The sequence below is a fragment of the Cervus elaphus genome, chromosome 14 (assembly GCF_910594005.1).
Source record: "Cervus elaphus chromosome 14, mCerEla1.1, whole genome shotgun sequence".
Taxonomy (NCBI): domain Eukaryota; kingdom Metazoa; phylum Chordata; class Mammalia; order Artiodactyla; family Cervidae; genus Cervus; species Cervus elaphus.
The window spans coordinates 47,728,034-47,747,490 of record NC_057828.1 but is presented as its reverse complement, the minus strand read 5'-3'; the positions used below and the strand labels follow the sequence as shown (position 1 = coordinate 47,747,490).

Sequence of the window (19,457 nt, the reverse complement as noted above, 5' to 3'; positions counted from 1 at the left end):
TCAGGCAAAAAAACTGAGACAAGAATGCAGATGCTTGACCTTTATTAAATGTGTCCTTGAGGCTGCCTTCAGAGCTTTTATGGGGCCACTTAGTGAGAATGGAGAATTCACTGCTCAGCTCCCTGGAGTTGGAAAAGAGAAAAAGTAAATTTCCTCCCCGAGCTACTCAGACCCAGCTCCCCTCTGGACCTCAGAGAGGATGGGACTTCCCAACAGGTCCCTGGCAAGTCATCACATGGTGTGTCACAGTTCTGGGGTCTGGAGGAGAGCCTCATCTGACCCCTTGTGACTTCCTCATTGTCTGACTCAGCCCCACCTTAGCCTTGTCAGTGAATGAATGAGTGAATGAATGAGTTGGTAGGTGGGTAGCAGAGTTGGGGGCCATGAAAACCTGCCTATCCACACTCATTCCCATGGAATTCAGCACACCAAAATGCTCTGGTATGATAGTGACAGCCGTTCCAGTGAGGCCCCATGCCAATAGCTTCATGTTCATGTTGGAGCATGTTCAAGCTCCTGTTGAGGCCTCATAACACCCACCTCCTCTGGCACTTATGGCCCCACTTTCTTAGGTAGGCACCTCACCCCTCAACCAGGTCATAAACCACATTGGAAGAAGCAGTTTTGGCAGAAGGCAACCTGTACACCTGCCCATTGTCACTGGTACCTGCTGAGTCCCAGCCATCTGAAGGGCACTCTCCTGGATTCAGGGCCTTATGGGTCAACTGGGCATGCCCCTGCTTCCAGGAGGGCATGGCCCAGGACATGAGGCAAGCCAGACAGGACAGTTGGTGTGATGAATGCCCCATAGGGGCAGGTTCTGAGTATTAGGTGAGCATGTACAAGGGTCTGGGAGTCCCTCTGTGTTCCATCAGGAAGAGAATGCACTTGACAGGGGCTGACCATGAAAACGATGTTTGTTCATAGAAATGCCCTTCATAGGTAGAAAGAATGTGCAAAGAGTTGGTCAACTCACAATCCATGCTTGGTTTTAATCATTGACAGGACTCATAGAGCTCCTGAAAGCTGTTATATTCACAAGCCCCCCCAGGTCAGTAGGTGTGCAATACGATATTGTGGAAGATTGATGAAATAGCTCCAGAAAGAATGAAGAAGCTGGGCCAAAGCAGAAACGACAGTTGTGGGTGTGTCTGGTGGTGAAAGTAAACTCTGATGCTCTAAAGAACAATATTGCATAGGAATCTGGATCAAGGTAAATTGGAAGTGGTCAACAGATGGCAAGAGTGAACACTGACATTTTAGGAATCAGTGAACTTAAATGGACTGGAATGGGTGATTTTAATTCAGATGACCATTATATCTACTGCTGTAGGCAAGAATCTCTTAGAAGAAATGGAGTAGTCCTCATAGTCAACAAAAGAATCCGAAATGCAAAGAATCTGAAATACTTGGGTACAATCTCAAAAATGTCAGAATGATCTCAATTTGTTTCCAAGGCAAACCACTCAATATCACAGTAATCCAAGTCTATGTCCCAACCATTGATGCCGAAGAAGCTGAAGTTATACTCATGCTGCTGCTGCTGCCAAGTCGCTTCAGTCGTGTCTGACTCTGTGCGACCCCATAGATGGCAGCCCACCAGGCTCTGCCATCTCTGGGATTCTCCAGGCAAGAACACTGGAGTGGGTTGCCATTTCCTTCTCCAATGCATGAAAGTGAAAAGGGAAAGTGAAGTCACTCAGTCGTGTCCGACTTCTAGCGACCCCACAGACTGCAGCCCACCAGGCTCCTCTGTCCATGGGATTTTCCAGGCAAGAGGACTGGAGTGGGTTGCCATTGCCTTCTCCAAGTTATACTCATAGTTACAGTTAATTCCATTAAGAGGACCCAGATGGAAATGAGCCACGAGAAGAAGTGTGCAGGGTGGGGTCCAAGAGGGCACCAAACATCCAGCTTCCCCTGTCTTCTCCCATGGAGTCATAGTCAGCATTAATGTCCCTGGATCAACGTATGACAGTGTTCATGGAGAATCACCAATCAGGGAAGCTCCCCTGGGTCTTGGTGTCCAGAGTTTTTATTGGGGCTCCATCACATAGTATTGGAGCTCCATCACAAAGCTCCAATACTTTGGCCACTGATGCAAAGAACATCACTGGAAAATACCGATGCTGGGAAAGATTGAAGACAGGAGGAAAAGGGGGCAACAGAGGATGAGATGGTTAGATGGCATCATCGGCTCAATGGACATGAGTTTGAGCAAACTGTGGGAGACAGGGAAGGACAGGGAAGCTGGGTGTGCTGCAGGCCATGGGGTTGCAAAGAGTCAGACATGACTGAGTGACTGAAGAACAGTTACACAGGTGTGAGCAACTGCCCATGTGGCTGATCTCAGCTTGAGTCTCCAGTCTCTCCTGAGTTGGTTGATACCATGTGACTGAAAGCTTTTACCCTAAATCACATAGTTGATCCTTCTAGCCTGGCCAGCCCCAACCCCACAACTATCCAGTATAACTAGCTCTTACCTTAAATCATATTATAGGACTATCCAGTGACTCAGGCAAACTAAGCCACTCCCAGCTGATGTGGCGTTCCAAGGGCATGGAGCTCACCTCCCAGAAGGCAAGGACAAAAAAAAAGCCAGTCTTCTCTTCAGTCAAGGTTAAAATCTCTACTGTGCAGAACTGCACCTCCCCTCCTCTGCCCCTACCTGGTTCTTGCCTGTCTCCCCTGCTCCTCACCCCAGCAGACCAATTCCTTTCTGCTGTTCTTGTTGAGAGGAGAAATGCTGTGTGTCTGCCATGGTTTTTGCTGTTGTTTTTAAAGTGTCGCCCACATGCAGATCTTGTGTAGCACTCAGCAAGTCTTTCGGCCCAAAGAACACATTTTATTATGAAAAATGGTTTGGGCGACTACTTTGTCTTCTGCAGAGAATACTGTGCAAAGCTCAAGATTTCCTGGGCAGGGATGTGAAATTCACTAGACTGCAGATCCATCCACTTAAATGTGAAATCAAATGAGAAATTTTAAGAGCCTTTGACAGCTAAGGTTATTATTCTGACATATTATCTCAATTACCTCCTTAAATTACTCACCTGTGCCATGGCCCGTGATGCTCTGTAAATGAACCTTCAACCCGTCTCCATTCTGCAGACAGCAACCCCCACCCCCCGCTCCAGCACTGTTCTCTCCTCACTAAAGTGTTCTGGTGGCTCCATTTGCTGCTGAAGGGTTATGAGCGGCTCCATTTGGAGCTGCTGCCCAGTCAACTCCCTCCTCTACGCTCTCCCCATCTCCCTCTCCCGTACTGGGGGCTGGGAGCCCCCTCACCAGTGCCCCCTCCTCCAACAATGCTCCTTTCCTCCCCCAACACTGACAGAAATGGATCTGACCTTGCAAATGGATCTGACAACCTGAGTGTAGACAGGAATCTCAGAGCTGGGGTGGGGGCCTGGGCAAAGATCATCCCTGCTCAATAATTCACCGTTAAGAGAAAAGGAAGACATGGATGCAGCGTTCAGCCGTTCTCTATGATGTTAACAATTCAGTGAGATTCCAAGACATAAAAAATGCATTGATGCTCTAATTTTATAAGCTTGATGATGTTTATTATGACATCAGAGGCCTGGCCAGGGCCCCTGGGAAATAAGCTAAAGCCAGGGACACTCTGAGCAGGGCCTTCCCAGAAATGCTATAGACATGGCCCTATGAGGTTGGGCCTGGTGCATTCAAAGCCCCCAGTGCCCTGGAACTTGGAGATGGCTGGTGCATTTCTCACGAGGCTTTCCTGGTGGCTCAGATGGTCAAGAATCTGCCTGCAATGCAGACCTGGATTCAGTCTTTGGGTCAGGAAGGTCCCCTGGAGAAGGAAATGGCTGTCCACTCCAGCATTCTTACCCGGAGAATTCCACGGATCGAGGAGCCTGGCGGGGCAGTCCATAGGGTTGCAAAGAGTCGGACACAACTGAACGACTAACATTTTCACTTCACTTTTTTGGAAAAGTGGCAGGAAAATAGAAAACTCAGAGCAGAGAGCAGTCATGCAGCAGGACATGTGAACCTCCAGGTCCTCTGATTGCGCTCACAGACATCATTTCTTCCCCAGCATCCTCAGGTTTGATTCCCAGTAAGAAGGTGAAGAGGGGCTCGTTTTATATCTGTTCAAAGGCCCTGACATTAAGTTACTTGAAAGCCAGTTAAAGCGTGGAGGATCTTTGGGTGGGGCTGCATTTCTCAGGAAAGCATCCCAGGGGATTTCACTTTGATGTGGATGGTACTTCTCAGGCCCATGGGCAGCAGGGCCAAACCAGGGGCTGCTGACTCAGCATCAATGGTCCAGAAGCTGGTGAGGTGCAGGCCTGCGTGGGGTCATGGCCACACTGTGAGGAACCAACCAGGGTGTCAAAGAGAGACCAGCCTGGGGGGTCGGGGGGGGGCAACACATGTGTGTGTAACACATCTGTGCTTTTCCTTGGCCGCTGTTTTTGTTTTTCTCAGCAGCAACGTTTAGCACCTAAGGTGTCTAAAACTTCCTGAGTTCACTGTGTCAGCTCTGCTTCTCCAAGATTGTTGTAGCTTAAAATGCACCCACCTCTCATTGTGCTTTCCCTTTTGATAGCCTTTTCTTCTTTTCGGTAACACAGAACATGATTTGACAAGCCTCCACTAGTGACCTCGGTAATGATCTGTTATTTGTAGGAAGCTGCTTGTTGCTTCTCTAAACGGGGGACTTCCCAGCTCCTGTTACCACTGATGCCGAAGTTTCAGGGTTTGGTCACAGCAGTTGTCAGGATGGTGATTTCAAAGTGGTCTTCAGTGTAGACACCCAGTCTTTTGACTCTGTTGTCACCTTCAAGAGAATATGCTCATTTCTCTTTAATCAGATTATCACATTTAAAAAAAATGAATAGTATCTTGTTCATCAAAAAAAAAGTACAACACAGCAGTTTTAATAAATGTATTTTGAGTGTGCCTTTTGGGTAAACACTCCTATTCTTCTTTTTAAAAATATTTATTTATCATTTGGCTGTGTTGGGTCTTAGTTGTGACATACAGGATCTTTGTTGCATTATGCTGGATCTTTCATTGCAGGACAGGCTCAGTTGCCCTAAGGAATGTGGGATCTTACTTCCCTGACCAGGGATCGAACCTGTGTCTCCTGCACTGCAAGCCAGACTGTTAATTAATCACTGACCCACCAGGGAAGTCCTGACATACGTGTTCTTCATTGTGACTCCACTGGGCAGTAGGGTGCATGGCAGAGAGGCCATCTGCAGCCTGGAAAGTGCCTGTGATGCTCTCGAGACCCCGAAGCCTGGAACTTCCCAAGATCCTCCCTGGAAAGATCCACTGGGGGTGGGGTTGGAACCTGACTTGGCAAGGGTGGCCTTGAACATGGTTGTGTTGTTCAGTCACTAAGTCATGTCAGACTCTTTGCAGCCCCAAGGGCTGGAGCCCGCCAGGCTCCCCTATCCTTCACTATCTTCTGGTGTCTACTCAAATTCACGTCCATTGAGTTGGTGATGCTATCTAACCATCTCATTCCCATAGAATTCTGCACTTGAAGGTCTATAATCCCTCAGCCAGGTAAAGAGATGCATGGATAGGTGAGGAGCTGAACTTAGAAGACAAAGATGGTCTTAGTCAGTTTGTCTTTGTTACTGCCCGGTGACAAAGTACCACAGACCTAACAGCTGAAATAACAGACATTTATTTTTTCACAGTTCTGCAGGCTAGAAATTTGAGGTCAAGGTGTGAGCAGGTTTGGTTCCTCTTGAGTCCTCTCTCCGTATCTTGCTATATGACTTCGTCTTGCTGTATCCTCACATGGCCTTTCTCAGTGTGCTCACCCCTGCTGTCTCTTTGGGTGTCCAGATTTCCTCTTTGTGTAAAGACACAGTCACTTTGGGTTAGGCTTCACCCTAACAGCCTCATTTTCATCTAATCACTTTTTTAAAGGCCCTGATTCCAAACCCTACAGTAGCAATCTGAAGTCCTGAGAATCAGGGCTTCAATCCATGGATTTGGTGGGGGGAGGGGGAGGGGGAAGACACCACTCAGCCCGTGAAAGAGCCATTCTCCAAAATTGAGATATCCTGCATGAAGAGGATTTCATCCCTGCCATGAGAGCTTTGCCAAGGCCCCAGGCCTGCCCTCTGAGACCCCATGGAGGGCCTGACACTCAGACCCCCAGGCCAGGGGCTTCAGCTGGAGTTTTGCTGGCTTGTGCTTGAGTTTTATGGCTCCCTTGGCCAAGATATGGACTAGTCAAGTCACCTTGCCCTGTTGTTTAGCTACAACAAGGAGCTAACACCTTTTGGGCACCAGGCTTCGAGCTTACCCTGGGATGCAGCTCCTGTAATCATCCCTGTTTTATAGATTAAGACACTGAAGCTTAGAGAAGAGAGCCTTTCCAAAGTGTCAGAGCTGGAAACCCTGCCCAGCCCTTCTGCCTCCTGCGTTGAGCACTCACCACTTGGCTACTCTGTCTTCTAGGGGTTTTAGGGTTCTGGATTAAAATAAAGCCCAGGCACAGACTGGCCTGGCTGGCCCTGCTTAGAGGGTCCTCAGGCCAGACATGACCCTGTCTCCTTGAGTGTGTCTGCTGTGTGCCATCCAGACTCCTGGCACCAAAGGGTGGTGTTAACAAGTGCAGCTTCAGGAAGTGAGCTGGGGGAGGAAGGGGCAGTGGCCCTGCCAGCCAAGCCGCCAAGCCTATCCTTCGGTCAAAGAGGGGCCCTTCACCTGCTTGTACTGTCATGGAAGCTGTTTCTCTAGTTTCCATGTGAGGCCAAGCAGAGAGCTCCAGCTCTGGAGTGTGGAAGCTCGGGGCCTCTGCTGCTCACTAGTGCACAGTCCAGGGCAAGTTACTCAACCCGTTGTGCCTCAGTTTCTTCCTCTGTAAAACTGTGGTAATAAGAACACCCACTGTACAAACTTGGTGTGAGGATGAAAGGAATTAACATGTGTAAAGAATGGAGTTGGTACCCAGTAAATATTATCTTGATGATGATGGTGGTGGTGATGGTGATGGTGGTGATGATGATAGTGATGATGATGGTGGTGATGGCAGTTCCCATCTCAAGAGGAAGAACCAGGTCTCTCCCCTCCCCAGGTGGCACCTGCTCATTGAGCTGTCTTCACTCTCTGTCCATGGAGGCTGCACCTCCTTGTCCATGAGGACCATTTCACCCAGAGACCTAGAGCACATGGGACCTTGGTGAGGTAGAAGGCCTGGGTGGAACCATGAGCCTCGCTGGCGTGGGTTAAGGGGTCTGGGTCCTCTTGCCTCACTTCTTCCTAAATGACTACAAAATAGGATTTGGTTAGAGGTCCCTCTCCTCCATCTGTGTGTGACTCTTAGCTGTGCCTTAGGCTTTCAGGCCAGTCACCCTCACACACCAACTGTGCACTCCAGCTCGTTTTAATAACAGAGGTAGTAAACTGTGGTGGGAAAGAATCTGCCACAACAAAAGACCCTGGAGCATATCATGAAGACCATCACAGTCCCAGTCCTGGCCTTGGTCCTCATCCCGAAGCCCACACTGGGTGTCCTGTCCCTGGGCTCCCACTTTACATTCATTATCCAATTTCATCCTCTCCCTGCTTCCAAGAGATGTTTCATCCCCATTTTCCTGACAAGGAAGCTGAATCTCTCCAGGTGACTTGTTCTATGTCACACAGCTCAGGGCTGCACATAGTAAAGCCCACTGAATGGGTGCTTTATCACTGCATGTTATCACTTCCTGAGTGTACATCGGATTATCCATTTTTTGACTATACCGCTGAGCACATCTCTGCATGCCCCCCACTCTGATAGGAGACTAGCCATTCTGTTTATCGTCTGGCACATGTATCATCCTGGGGCTGGGTGGAGAGGGATTATATATTATCCATATATAACTATGGATGGGCCTGTATAAGCCACCAAGGAGAATGCGTGAAGGTGGTTTCTTTCACCCAACTTCTTTGGAGTCTCTTCCTGCATCACAGTCCTTAAGAGAGACTTCCAAGCTCCTAGGCTGATGGCTAATGAACGTCTTCCTCCTTCTAGATTAGCGCTGACAGCCTTCCTGGGCTAATACCGATCGTGGCAGCATGGTTTGCCCAGGTAGCAAACATCTTCTCTCCTACAACTGTCCCCTACAGTAATCTAATGCTGTGTAACTAACGACCGCAAAGCTGAGTGGCTCAAAACAGCAAGCATGCTTGCGTCAGTGCCCTCCATGCTGTGGGCTGCCTGGGCGCACACAAGCAGCTGCATTCACGGGACTGGTCATTTCAAATCCAATAGTCCCTGCGGTCGAAGCTCAGGGGCCCTTGCTCTGTCAGGTTCTGCTGGACCTGCCAGGACCCCATCTGCATGGCTTTAGATCTCATTTTGCAGAAGAGGAAACTGAGGCACAGGAAGAGTAAGGAGCTTGGCACACAGGTACTTAGTGGTTAGGCAGGAACCAGAATCCAGGCTGCCTTCCCCCACCCCAGCGCCTCCCTCCTATGGAAGGTTCAGGGGCCTGACCAGGACACTGGCAACTCAGCTGAAGTGTTTACTGTTCTCTGAAAGCCCGCCTTCACCTCTGAATCACTCAACCATTTGATGGAGAACCCTGGTCTATAAGGGACTTCTCCAGGAGGAACCCCAAGTTCAGGACACAGTTCTCTCTAGGATCCCTAGCTGTCTAGGAGGCAGTCAAAGCAAGTGGGAACTGGATGTACTCACCCCTGGTCTTTCCACAATCCTTCAGAAGCACAATTAGAAATGAACCCTCTTCTGAGGTCCTCCTCGGAGGCCCCTGGGGGGGGGTCTTCCTCATGGTGTTAAGCGCCTCTCCTGTGTCTGCTTTGTCTCCTCACTGAGCAGTCACCTGGCCCAGCCTCTCTATCCACATTCTCCGTCACCACCATATCCCACTGAGGGCTGGATATGGGGACTCGGTGAGCAGGAGGGGACCCACTGACCAACGGTCAGCCATCAGACCCTCCTGACCTCAGTTTTCCTTTTTCCATCACTTGGTCTTCTCTTCTAAAGTTAATCCATTGATTCTTTTTATGCTTCATTCTTTTTCTCTTCCTTTTATTGTGTTTGTGTTTTACAACTCTTTGTTGTTCAGTCACTAAGTTATATCCAACTCTTTGCAACCCCATAGACTGCAGCACGCCAGACTTCCCTATCCTTCACTATCTGCCAGAGTTTGCTCAAACTCATGTCCATTGAGTCACTGATGACATCCAACCATCTCATCCTCTGCTGCTCCCTTCTCCTCTTGCCCTCAATCTTTCCAGCATCAGGGTCTTTCCCAATGAATTGGCTCTGCTGAGATATAATTAACATACTGTATAATTCACCCACTTAAGGTGTACGATTCAAAGTTTTAGACTATTCATTGGGTTGTACAGTCATTACCACTACTCAATTTTTGAAATCATTCATTCCTCCAAAAAGAAACCCCTTTACTCATAACAGTCCTGTCCCACTGCCCCTAGGCTCCTTCCCCCACGCCCCCACCCTCCCCACTGCTTAAGGCAACTATTCATCTACTTCCAAATTTCTATAAACCTCCCTATTCTAGAGTCATATCATTTGAACTGGCTTCTTTCAACTCAGCATAGTGTCTTCAAGGTCCATCCTTGTTGGAGCAGGTGTCAGTTCTGGCTTCTTTCACCTAGCCATTTGTTTTTCTCCTTTGGAGAAATATCTATTCAGATCCTTTGCCCATTTTTTAAAAAAATTAGGCTTTCTTTTTATTCTTGAGTTGTAAGAACTCTTTTTATATTTTATATAGAATTTCCTTATCACATATATGATTTACAAATATTTTCCCCATTCAGTGAATTGTCTTTTCAGTTTATTTTTTTCACCTTCGTGATGGTGTCTTTTGAAGCACAAATGTTTTTAATTTTTATGAAGCCCAATTTATTTATTGATTTATCTTTGGTTGTCCAGGCATATGATGCCATAGCTGAGAAGCCATTGCCAAATTCAAAAGACTGGGAGATTTACCTCTACATTTTCTTCTGAGAATTTTGTAGTTTTGTCCTTACATGTAACTCTTTGATCCATTTTGAGTTGATTTTTACATATGGGGTGAGGTAGGAGCCCAACTTCATTCTTTTATATGGGGACATCCAGTTGCCCCAGACCTATTTGTTGAAAAGACATACAGGGCTTTCTTTCTTCATTGAATTATTTTGTCACTCTTGCCCATGGTTTCTAAAAATACTTTTTTATTTCTTAAGGCCTTAAAGATGCACTGATTATGCATCTTGTACTTATTTTTAAGTGGTCACTTATTTTGGAAAGACACCTATTTGATTATTTTTATTAGAAGTTGATATGTACAGAAACATATTTGATTTCTTATGTGATAGGAGAGGTGAGGTTATGCTGCAGTAACAGACAACCCAAGGTAAAGTGATTTATTTCTCTCTCATGCTCAAATTCAATGCCAATTGGTAAGAAGAGCCCCAATCACCCTGGTCACTCGGGTACCTGACCCAGTAGTTTACCTCTTGACATAAACAAGCTCTCACAGCTGCCAGGGCTGAAGAAAAGAATGTCATGAACAGGTCCTGGTTCTTAGAACTTTCCCAGACTGCTTTCTTAACAGGAATCTAAATGATGGCGGGAGTTTTCAGGTACTTGGGAGAACCATCAGAGGGGCAGGATGAGTGCAGGTTTGAAACTTGAAACCCAGATCTCCTGCTTACCATCGATATGACTTTAGGCAAGTTATCTAACTCCTTGCAGTCTCATTTCCCCCTCTCTGGACAATATCCAACTTGCAGGAGAAACAGCAGCAGTGTATGTGAGTGAGTAGTGTAATAGCAGGTAGATGTCAGGCACCCAACAAACTGTAGTTCCCTTTATCCTCAGCTGCAGCAGCAAGTTCCCCTTTGGTTCCTCCTGAAACCCTCAGCAGAGGTTAGGTTTCTGCTTAAACAACTTATTGACCAGAGACATGTTAATAAATCTTTTGTTACTTGGACATTATTGACCAGAGACATTTCAATATTCACTTACATAACAAATCATCGGTCACAGGTGTTAATTTCTGTAAAAAGCCCCTGGTCAATAAAATGTTAAAAAAGAAAGAATACTGAAGCAAAAATATAATGTGTTAAGATGCAACAACCGCATTGGTCTGGATGCTGCCAAGTGAACTGATCACTGAGCAAAGATTTCTTCTTCACTATTTAAAAAACCGACTCAGGTAAACTCCAGGTTTACTCCAGGTAAACTCAGGTAAGCCCCATAAAAACCGAGTGGAAGAATTTGTTTGAAGCGCAGGCCTGTCTTACCCTGTCATTTCCTAACCTGGAACAGAGGAACATGAATACCCTGTGGGTACTTGGATGCAGTATGCTGCCCAAGCTCCTAGCTTGCTCTGGAAGCATCCAGCTCACCCTACTCCCCACCTCCCAGCTCTGCCTGCCTTCCAGGCAGGGGCCCATGGAGGACACTTGCTCTGGTGACCTCTACCCTGAGACAGAGATTTAGAGGGGAAGGAGAGGGGGAGATCTTCCAGGAAGTGGGTGGCCCCAGCAGAGGAAAGTAAGAGGACTTTCCTAGTGTAGAAATGTCACCTCGGGCTGCCTGAAAGAGAGCTCCAGGCTGCTGTCCCTGACTCTGACACCAGGGCACAGCCAATGTCCTGAAGCATCCACAGCCATAGATACTTGGATACATGGGTACTTGGATAACATTTCTTTCATGCCAAGTGGACACGGGCTGCTGCAGGAAGGGTGAAGGGTCATGGCAGGCAGTGGGGATGGCCAGGTCTGAACCAGAGCTGAACTTCCATCTTTTTAAAAGCAAATCCAAGGAGGGCGGGAAGTAAAAACCAACTTCCCCACATGAAAGATAGAAAAGACTAGAGGCGTTCTCTTTAGTTGGTGTCCAGGTAGCTGAACCTGGACCCAACATCCTGAGTTCCCTGCACTGTCAAGTATAAAGGCAGGTGTTGCCCCTTGTGATCCCACCTCCCCAGCTGGCTCTGTTGCTCCCAGTTCACTCAGAGCAATTCAACACCTATTAGCAGGGTCCTTCCAGTATGCATGATGCTGTGCAAGGTGCCAGGATAAGCTGAGATTCCATTCCTGTTGTCAAGGAGATTAGCAGTGTCTCTTTCTTAGCTAGTAATAACTAACTTTTAAAAATACTTATTATCAGGAAGACCCCCTGGAGTAGCCAGAAACTCAGAAGCCCCCTCTCCTTCCAGTCACTATCCACCACCCCAAGATGTTCTAATAGCATCGAGAGAGCTAACTTTTAATAAGTATACCTCAAGTGCCAGGCACTGATATAAGTATCTTACATCTACCAGCTCATCTAATTCTCACCCGCAGATAGGAAGGCACAGTTAGCAAGCAGGAAAATCTAACTAACACTGTCCCCAGCTACTACCCTTACATTGCCTCCCCTGGAAACAAATAGAACCTGCTCACCCTGTGCTGAAATACTGATGCATAACAATGATCCTGGGGCTGCTGTGTGGAGAGCAGCCGGGGGATCTGAGTCAGGCCTTAATGGATAAGAATGCACCTAGCAGATAAAGGGGAGAATGTGCATAAGCACAGTTGAGAAGTACAGGGGTCCAGTGTGGTGACAGTAGGGGGCAGGTGAGGAAGTATGGGATAGCAGTATGAAGGACTTGTTGGAGCAGGACTGTGAGTGCTCAAGAGTGTTCTGAGTTTGCCGGGGAGGTGAGGCACCCGCTGGGGTTTAGTCAGTGGTCAGCCCCCAAGAGTGAGGCCATAATCCACTTGCTAGCATTCCTGGTTCAGAGGCGTGGCACAGGATGGAGCCATCCCACCCACCCCCCAAAAGATGTCCTGGCTTGGTCCCTAAAGGAGAACTCTGTTTTGGCAGTATAGTCTTGAGGGTTGTGCAAAATTCTCTGGCTGTTTTTGTGTGTGTTTTTGCTGCTGTTTAGTCACTAAGTCGTCTCCGACTCTTTGGGACTCCATGGACAGTAGCCCACTAGGCTTCTTTGTCCCTGGGATTCTCCAGGCAAGAATACTGGAGCGGGTTGCCATCTCCTTCTCCAGAGATCTTCCCGACCCAGGGATCGAACACAGATCTCCTGCATTGGCTGGCAGATTCTTTTCCGCTGATCCACCAGGGAAGCCCACACAGTCTCGAGGGTTGTGCAATTTTCTCTGGTTGTTTTCGTGTGTGTTTGGGTAGGCTCTGAAAAAACAGACTCCGCCCCCATCTTTTGCGACTCTTTTTAACCCAGATGGCAGAGAGGAGACATAACCAGTTTTTAAGATAATTAAGAATATGAAGAAAAAAGGAGAAGATGGGCTCATCATAAACCTGCGTGGGTCAAGCACTTTCTCTGTGCAAGGCCGTGGGTGGGGTTAACTTAAATGAAAGCAGAAGGGGTGGTGCTATCCATCTGAGATGCCTGGGAAGGCTGCTTGGAAACGTGAATCTTGACTGAGAGGTGTGACTTGGGCTTGAGGCGGGAAGCGAGAGGATATTATGCAGAAGTATCCAAGTGAGAAAGCCGAAGCCAGAACTTTTGGACACCAGGGTTAGAGTCGAGGGATGGGCGGAGGCCCTGGAACTCCAGCTAAGGAGGTCGGGCACTGCGCCACCGAAATGGGCGTCTCGGATGCTCCTGAACTCCCACGGGAGCCGTCCTGCACTGGCCCCGCCCTGGTCGACGACCCGAGCCCCTCTGCACTGCGGCTCGGGGACCCGCCCAGTGTCCCGGAGGCCTCCTGAGCGCCGTCCCGCGTCCGCAGCCGTCGGCCGCGCCCCTCCTTCGCGCCCAGCCCTCCGCGCTCCCCTGCTCGCGGCGCAGCGCCGGCTCCTCCCGGGGCTGCATTGCAGACGCCGCCGCCGCAGGGTGCGCCGGGGATGCGCTGGGAGCCCGGGCACGCAAGGCCACTGGGTGCGGGGCTTCCGGGCGGACCCGACGGCGCCCCGGGGCCCGGAGTCGGCGGCCGGGTGCAGGGCGGCTCGGTGAGCAGGGAACACGCAGCCCTAGCGCCCCCGCTGCGCGGCACGGGCCCCCGTGGCCGTGGGCCCGGGGCAGCGGGAGCGGCCGTCGGGCTCGGAGTCGTCCCTGCCCTCGAGTGGACCTCGGCCACTCGGCTGGCGGGTCTCCTGGAACCTGGGCTGGGGGTGCCCGGCGGCTTCGCGAAGAGTCGTGGCGCGCCTGGAGCCGCGGGGCCGCGCTCCGCCCGCACCCTCCGGGCCGGGCCCGCCGCCGTCCAGCGCGGCGCCGCGCGGCTCGGGCGCAGTTCCGGCGCAGTCCCCGCGCCGAGCGGCTCCGCGCCCCACACCTGCCTCTGCCCGGCTCCGGGTGACGTGGCGCTCTTCGATTGGCCCTCGCGGCCAGCAGGGCGGGGCCGAGGCCGGTGAGCTCACCGCCGCGCCCCGCCATTGGCCCGGGCGGTGCACTCGGGCTGTGGCGGGGAGACAACGGTACCCGGAGCCCGAGTCGTTCCAGCTGCGGCGTGTGGAGCTGAGCGGGTCGGGGCAGGGCTGGGCTGTCGGGCCGGGCCGGGCGGGGCCGCGCGGGAGGAGGAAGACAGAGGCGGCTCGGCGCCAGCCCGACGGAGCGTTGGCCGTGCTTACCAAGTCCGAGTGAGTGTGCGTGCGGTCGAGGGGAGAGTCGGCCTGGCGCGTGCGGGGCGAGGGCGGCGGCCGACGGGGGCGCGCGGGGCGGCCCGGCGCGCGGGGGCGGGGCCGGGGGCGGGCGCGCGCGCGCGCCCGGGGCGTGGGGAGCACCCGTGCTCGCGGCGGGGGCGCGCGTGTTTACGCGGAGTTGGGGGGAGGGAGCGTGTCGGAGGAGCGGGTGCGAGGACACGCGCGCTTGTGGAGGCGCGGGGGAAGGGCGTGGGAGGGGCGCGCGTGTTCACGGGAGGGAGGAGTGTGTTTGGACGGCGGGTGCGCGTGGGGGCCAGCGAGAGTGTTTACGGGGCGAGCGTGCGGGAGGGGGTGTTTGGATGAGCATGCGGGGCGTGTGTGGATGGAGCAAGGGGGAGGGCGTGCGCATGTTTGCGGGGCGGGGGTGCAAACACGGGTGTTTACGGAGTGAGTGGGAGGGTGGAGGGGGCGCGCGAGCTGATGGAGAGAGCGCAGGGGCCTGGTGTGTTTTGACGCGTGAGTGCGCGTGGGTCCCGGCGTGTTTACCGAGTGTGTCTGGGTGGGGTGGGCCCACGCGTGTTCGTGGGGGCGCGTGGGGATGAGGGAGGGACGAGTCCGGGAGAGCGCGCACGTGTGGCGGGGAGGTGGGGGGCGCGGGCGTGGGTGTGCGGACACAAGTGTGCGCGCGAGCCAGTGGGAGTGTTTGGGTGAGTGGCGGCCTGGCGACGCGCGTGCGGGGAGTGGCCGCGTCGGGGGAGCGCGGGCGCGAGCGCCCGTGGGCCGCCGGCTGGTTTTTGTTTGCGAATCGCGTCTGGGCGGCGGGCTTTTCGGATGGAGTGCTCGCTCCCGCGACCGGGAGCGGGGAGAGGGGCAGTACCGCCTGGCTCTCGCCCCCAGTGCTTCTGCGGATCCGGCGGTTGGAGGCTGCCTTTTGCTAGCAGGCCAATGGAGTGAATGAACGTTTTATTAATCTGTGCGTAGAACACGGCGGGGAAAGTTGGTTGAGTTCAGAACCCAAAGATTTGGAAGAACTTCCTGAGAGCTTTGCTTACTTGCAGACCAAGGACGGGAGAGGTTCCTTGACCCTGTCTTCCACCAGCCAGGCTCAGCGTAACCTTCTTGCATTTATAAGATCTCTCCTGCTTTGGTCGCCTTGGTATTTGCACAATGTCAGAGGCGGCCCTGGTGGTTTTCAAACGTTTGGGGCCGTTTTTCAATCTTTAGATTTGTGCAGGCATCAAATATCTGAAAACATAATACCCTTGCAAATTATCTTCTCAATTAGTGGCTTCACCAGGGAACGATGGCAGCTTTAAAGCCCGTTTTGTATTTTGTGCACCGTTTCTTATTATGATTACTGTTGGTAAATCTGAAGTACCTAATTGGCAAAACAGATGCAATAAACAGAAGAGCTTTCAGATATGAAGTGCCTCGTCTGTTTGTTTGCTTGAATGCATTGTATTTCTTCCACCAGTGGGGCCAAAGTTTTATCACACATAATAAAATGGCTGGTTCATGTAAAGGAGTCCTTTTCTTTCGCGGTCTGAAGGAGCTTTTCAGAGTTTCTGTACAGAATCTGTGTCATACAAACTATTGCTTGAGAACCTGATTAAAAGAAATATATTAAGCAGTATCACTTTTCATGGTGTTTGTTTATAGAAAGATATTTCTTATTTTAAGACCCAAATCAGATGATAGCAAAGAAGCTTGTGTGTGTGTGTTAGTCACTCAGTCGTGTCCGACTCTTTGTGAGCCCATGGACTGTAGCCCGCCAGGCTCCTCTGTCCATGGGATTCTCCAGGCAAGAATACTGGAGTGGGTTGCCATTCCCTTCTCCAGCAAATAAACTTATGTTTCTCTTTTTCTTAGTTTTAGATTTCAGGAATACAACGATGTTTAATGTTCTAGAAACAACATTTGCTTACAGGGTATGCATTTCCCAAATTAATTCAGCTAGGTGAAAACAAGCAGAGGACTGCCTCGAATTCCTAAGGGACCTGGACCCAGGCATCCTAATTATGTTCCAAATAACCCAAGTGGAAGCTCAGTATTTAGTGCAGTAGTTAATAACAACATCGTATCACTTAAGGATTCTTACTAACTCTTGTGCTTTTGTGGTAAACATGTAGAGATCCCTTATTATTTTCTTCAGTCTTCTGTGGAGGGCTCTGCTGGGCCTTCCTGCCTCTTACGGCAGCTGGCCCCATTGCAGGACATTCATGTTGGGCTGTCCTAGAAAACATTGGGTAATGGGTGGAACTGAAAATTTTTTACTTCACCAGAGAAAGATGGTGACGTTAAAGAATCAGTTGACCTTGAAAGTTTCCTGTGAGAAAGGTGTGAAGCATGTATTGATGGCCAAAATTCCAGTGCTCGGCTCGGCTTGTGATCCTGTACATTCTGGCACTGCCGGAAATGTACTTTTCAGTTATCGAGAATTGTCTTTGGAAACCATCATAATTTTTCTGATGTTTTCTGCCTCGCTGTTGTGAACTTCTGACATTGCAGAGCTCTGCTTGTAGGCTGCCTGTTTTAAATGTTTAAGGGAAATTTTATTTTTATATTTTATTTTCATATTTATATTTCTTTAAGACTCAACTTTGGGTTTCACCCAGAAGGGTCAATAAAGACCATTCCGTTAAAGTTACCACCATTCTCCCGCCAGTGCAGTGGTTTTCGGAAAGTCCTTTCTTCTTCCTTAGCGGTATCCACTACCCCACCCCTTTCACAAATGTTTTTGTGTGGCTGCCATATCTTCTTACACTTAAAAGGGTTTGCTCTCTGACTTAAAGTGGGTTAGTATTTGTATCCCATCGATCTTTTAGACAGAAGGCTCTCAGAGTGGTGCCAAGTGTTCATTGTTAAATATCAACCGTGGACTACCTCAGCTGAATATTTGAGTGTTTATTGCAGTTATATATTCCTTTGCCAGAAAGCTTTTGGCATCCACATGTGATGTAGTTTATTTGCATACACCTCACCTTTTTTTTAAAAAAAAAAGAGGGTTAAGGGAGCTTACGTGCTGCGATTCATGGGGTCACAAAGAGTCGGACATGACTGAACGACTGAACTGAACTGAAGGGAGCTTACACGACTTAGTGACTGAACAACAAGGGAGGTTACAGAGATACATATTATGTAGTGAAAATAGGTAAAATAAAGAGGGAGTAGGCAAAGGAAAGAAGGGTCCAGGGAAGTGAGTTGGGGACACTAATGAAGATAGGAAGGGATCTCCTTTCCATAAAGTCTTCCACACCTTCTAGAGGCATGCCGTGTACTGCCTTCTAAGCTCTCTGGCCATTGTAGAAGTGACACAGGCTTAATTTTCTCTTTATTACCTCTCACTTGTCATTTGTTGTTCAGTCGCTCTGTCATATCTGACTCTTTGTGACCTCATGGACTGCAGCATGCCAGGCTCCCCTGTGCTTCACTATCTCCCAGAGTTTGCTCAAACTCATGTCCATTGAGTTGGTGATGCTGTCCAGTCATCTCATCCTCACATGCCATTCGTTTTCTTATATTTCATGGAAGTTCTGACAGCCATTGCTGAACTTTGTTGGTGAGAAAAGTCTAAACGAGGTCCATTGAATCAATTAAAGATTGCAGGTTAATATCAGTCACTTTGAACATTTAGGAAGTGCCTGGGAACCTGCTGGGTTACCCCTCACCTGAGGACGTTGGCGCTCCTGATCGTGAAAGCCACGGTGAGGGGCTTTACCCTGCCTAAGTGGGTTACCCTGAAGTCAAATGACTGGCTTTTCTGTGTTACAAGTGCCTCCAAATGTATTAAATGAACATTTATCAACTACCAAAATGAACCAGTCTATTTTTTTTACCTTCCTTCTTCTGACCTTCCCCACCCCCCAAACCTGATCCCCCACTCTGTTCCCCCCAGCGCCTCCCCCTTCCCCCAGCAGCTACTCAGCATGAACCCTTTGAAATTCTTCCTCCTTATTCTCTGAGCCCAACTCACACATGATCTCATTAATGAACCCTTTACCCTCAGCTCCCAGATTAGACTAGTGGCTGTTTGCAGGACAGGCTAGTGCTGAAGCTGTGTCTTCCCCTACTGACCCTAGCATCATGCGACCTGGGAGGTGGGCTTTCATAAATACTGGTCGTTGACCACAAAATTGTATGCCTGGTGTTACTCCTCAGGTAGAGTGAGAAGAACGTAAGAGGAATTTTCTGAAACAAACATGACTCTGATCCTATTTCGTGCATTCAGTTCAGTCTTGCCTGCTGGTAATTCAGACCCAAGCTCCACAGGGTCTCCCATTCAGGTTCATTCACCTTCCCTAGTGGATTTGGGTTTCCATTTAAGTGGTCGTGAAGTGGCTGTAAAAGTCTTGGCCCGTGCCAATGTTAAATAGCAGGGTCTAACACCTGAGTCATCTTTGGGGCTCTCATAAGATTGGCCAAAACTTGCTGAAACGTGCATAGGTAACAGCTGTTTGCTTGAAAATAATATGGTAAGATGAATACTTGGTTTTTGTTTTAGCTTACTTCTCAGTAAATGAGAAATCCTAGGTAACTCACCTTATAGCCCTGGATCAGTGCCTCACCTGTTTTCTAAGCCTATTAGTAGTGGTTCAGGAAATTAACTTAGTGGTCACTATCATTAGTTATTAAAATCAGAATGCATTGCATGTAGTATGGTTAGTATGTTTGCGGAGTCTTTGTTTCAGAGGGGTGTGTGTGTGCACGTGCACGTATTGAGCTCTTTCTTTTTGTGGGCCACAGCCAAAACCTGTTGAAAGCCCCTGGATTAGATCATTCATAATTGTCTTTAAATCTCAGTGTCTTCCCAGTTGGCGCTAGTGGTAAAGAACCTACCTCCCTGTGCAGGAGACATAGAGATACAAGTTCAGTCCCTGGAGGGGGGGACCTGGCAACC

General features: G+C 49.6%; 1 protein-coding gene across 9 annotated transcripts in view; it reads left to right on the top strand.

Annotated features, from left to right (window-relative positions):
• Positions 1 to 19,457, top strand: part of LOC122707548 (calmodulin-binding transcription activator 1) — a 659,030-nt gene that overhangs the window by 589,362 nt on the left and 50,211 nt on the right. Inside the window, exon 1 of one of the 9 annotated variants that reach the window (XM_043923118.1) lies at positions 14,379 to 14,557. The exons of the other annotated variants lie outside the window; for them this stretch is intronic. The gene's annotated coding sequence lies outside the window, so the exon portion shown is untranslated. Of the gene's footprint in view, positions 1 to 14,378; positions 14,558 to 19,457 lie in introns of those variants that run through there. 9 annotated transcript variants of the gene reach the window in all.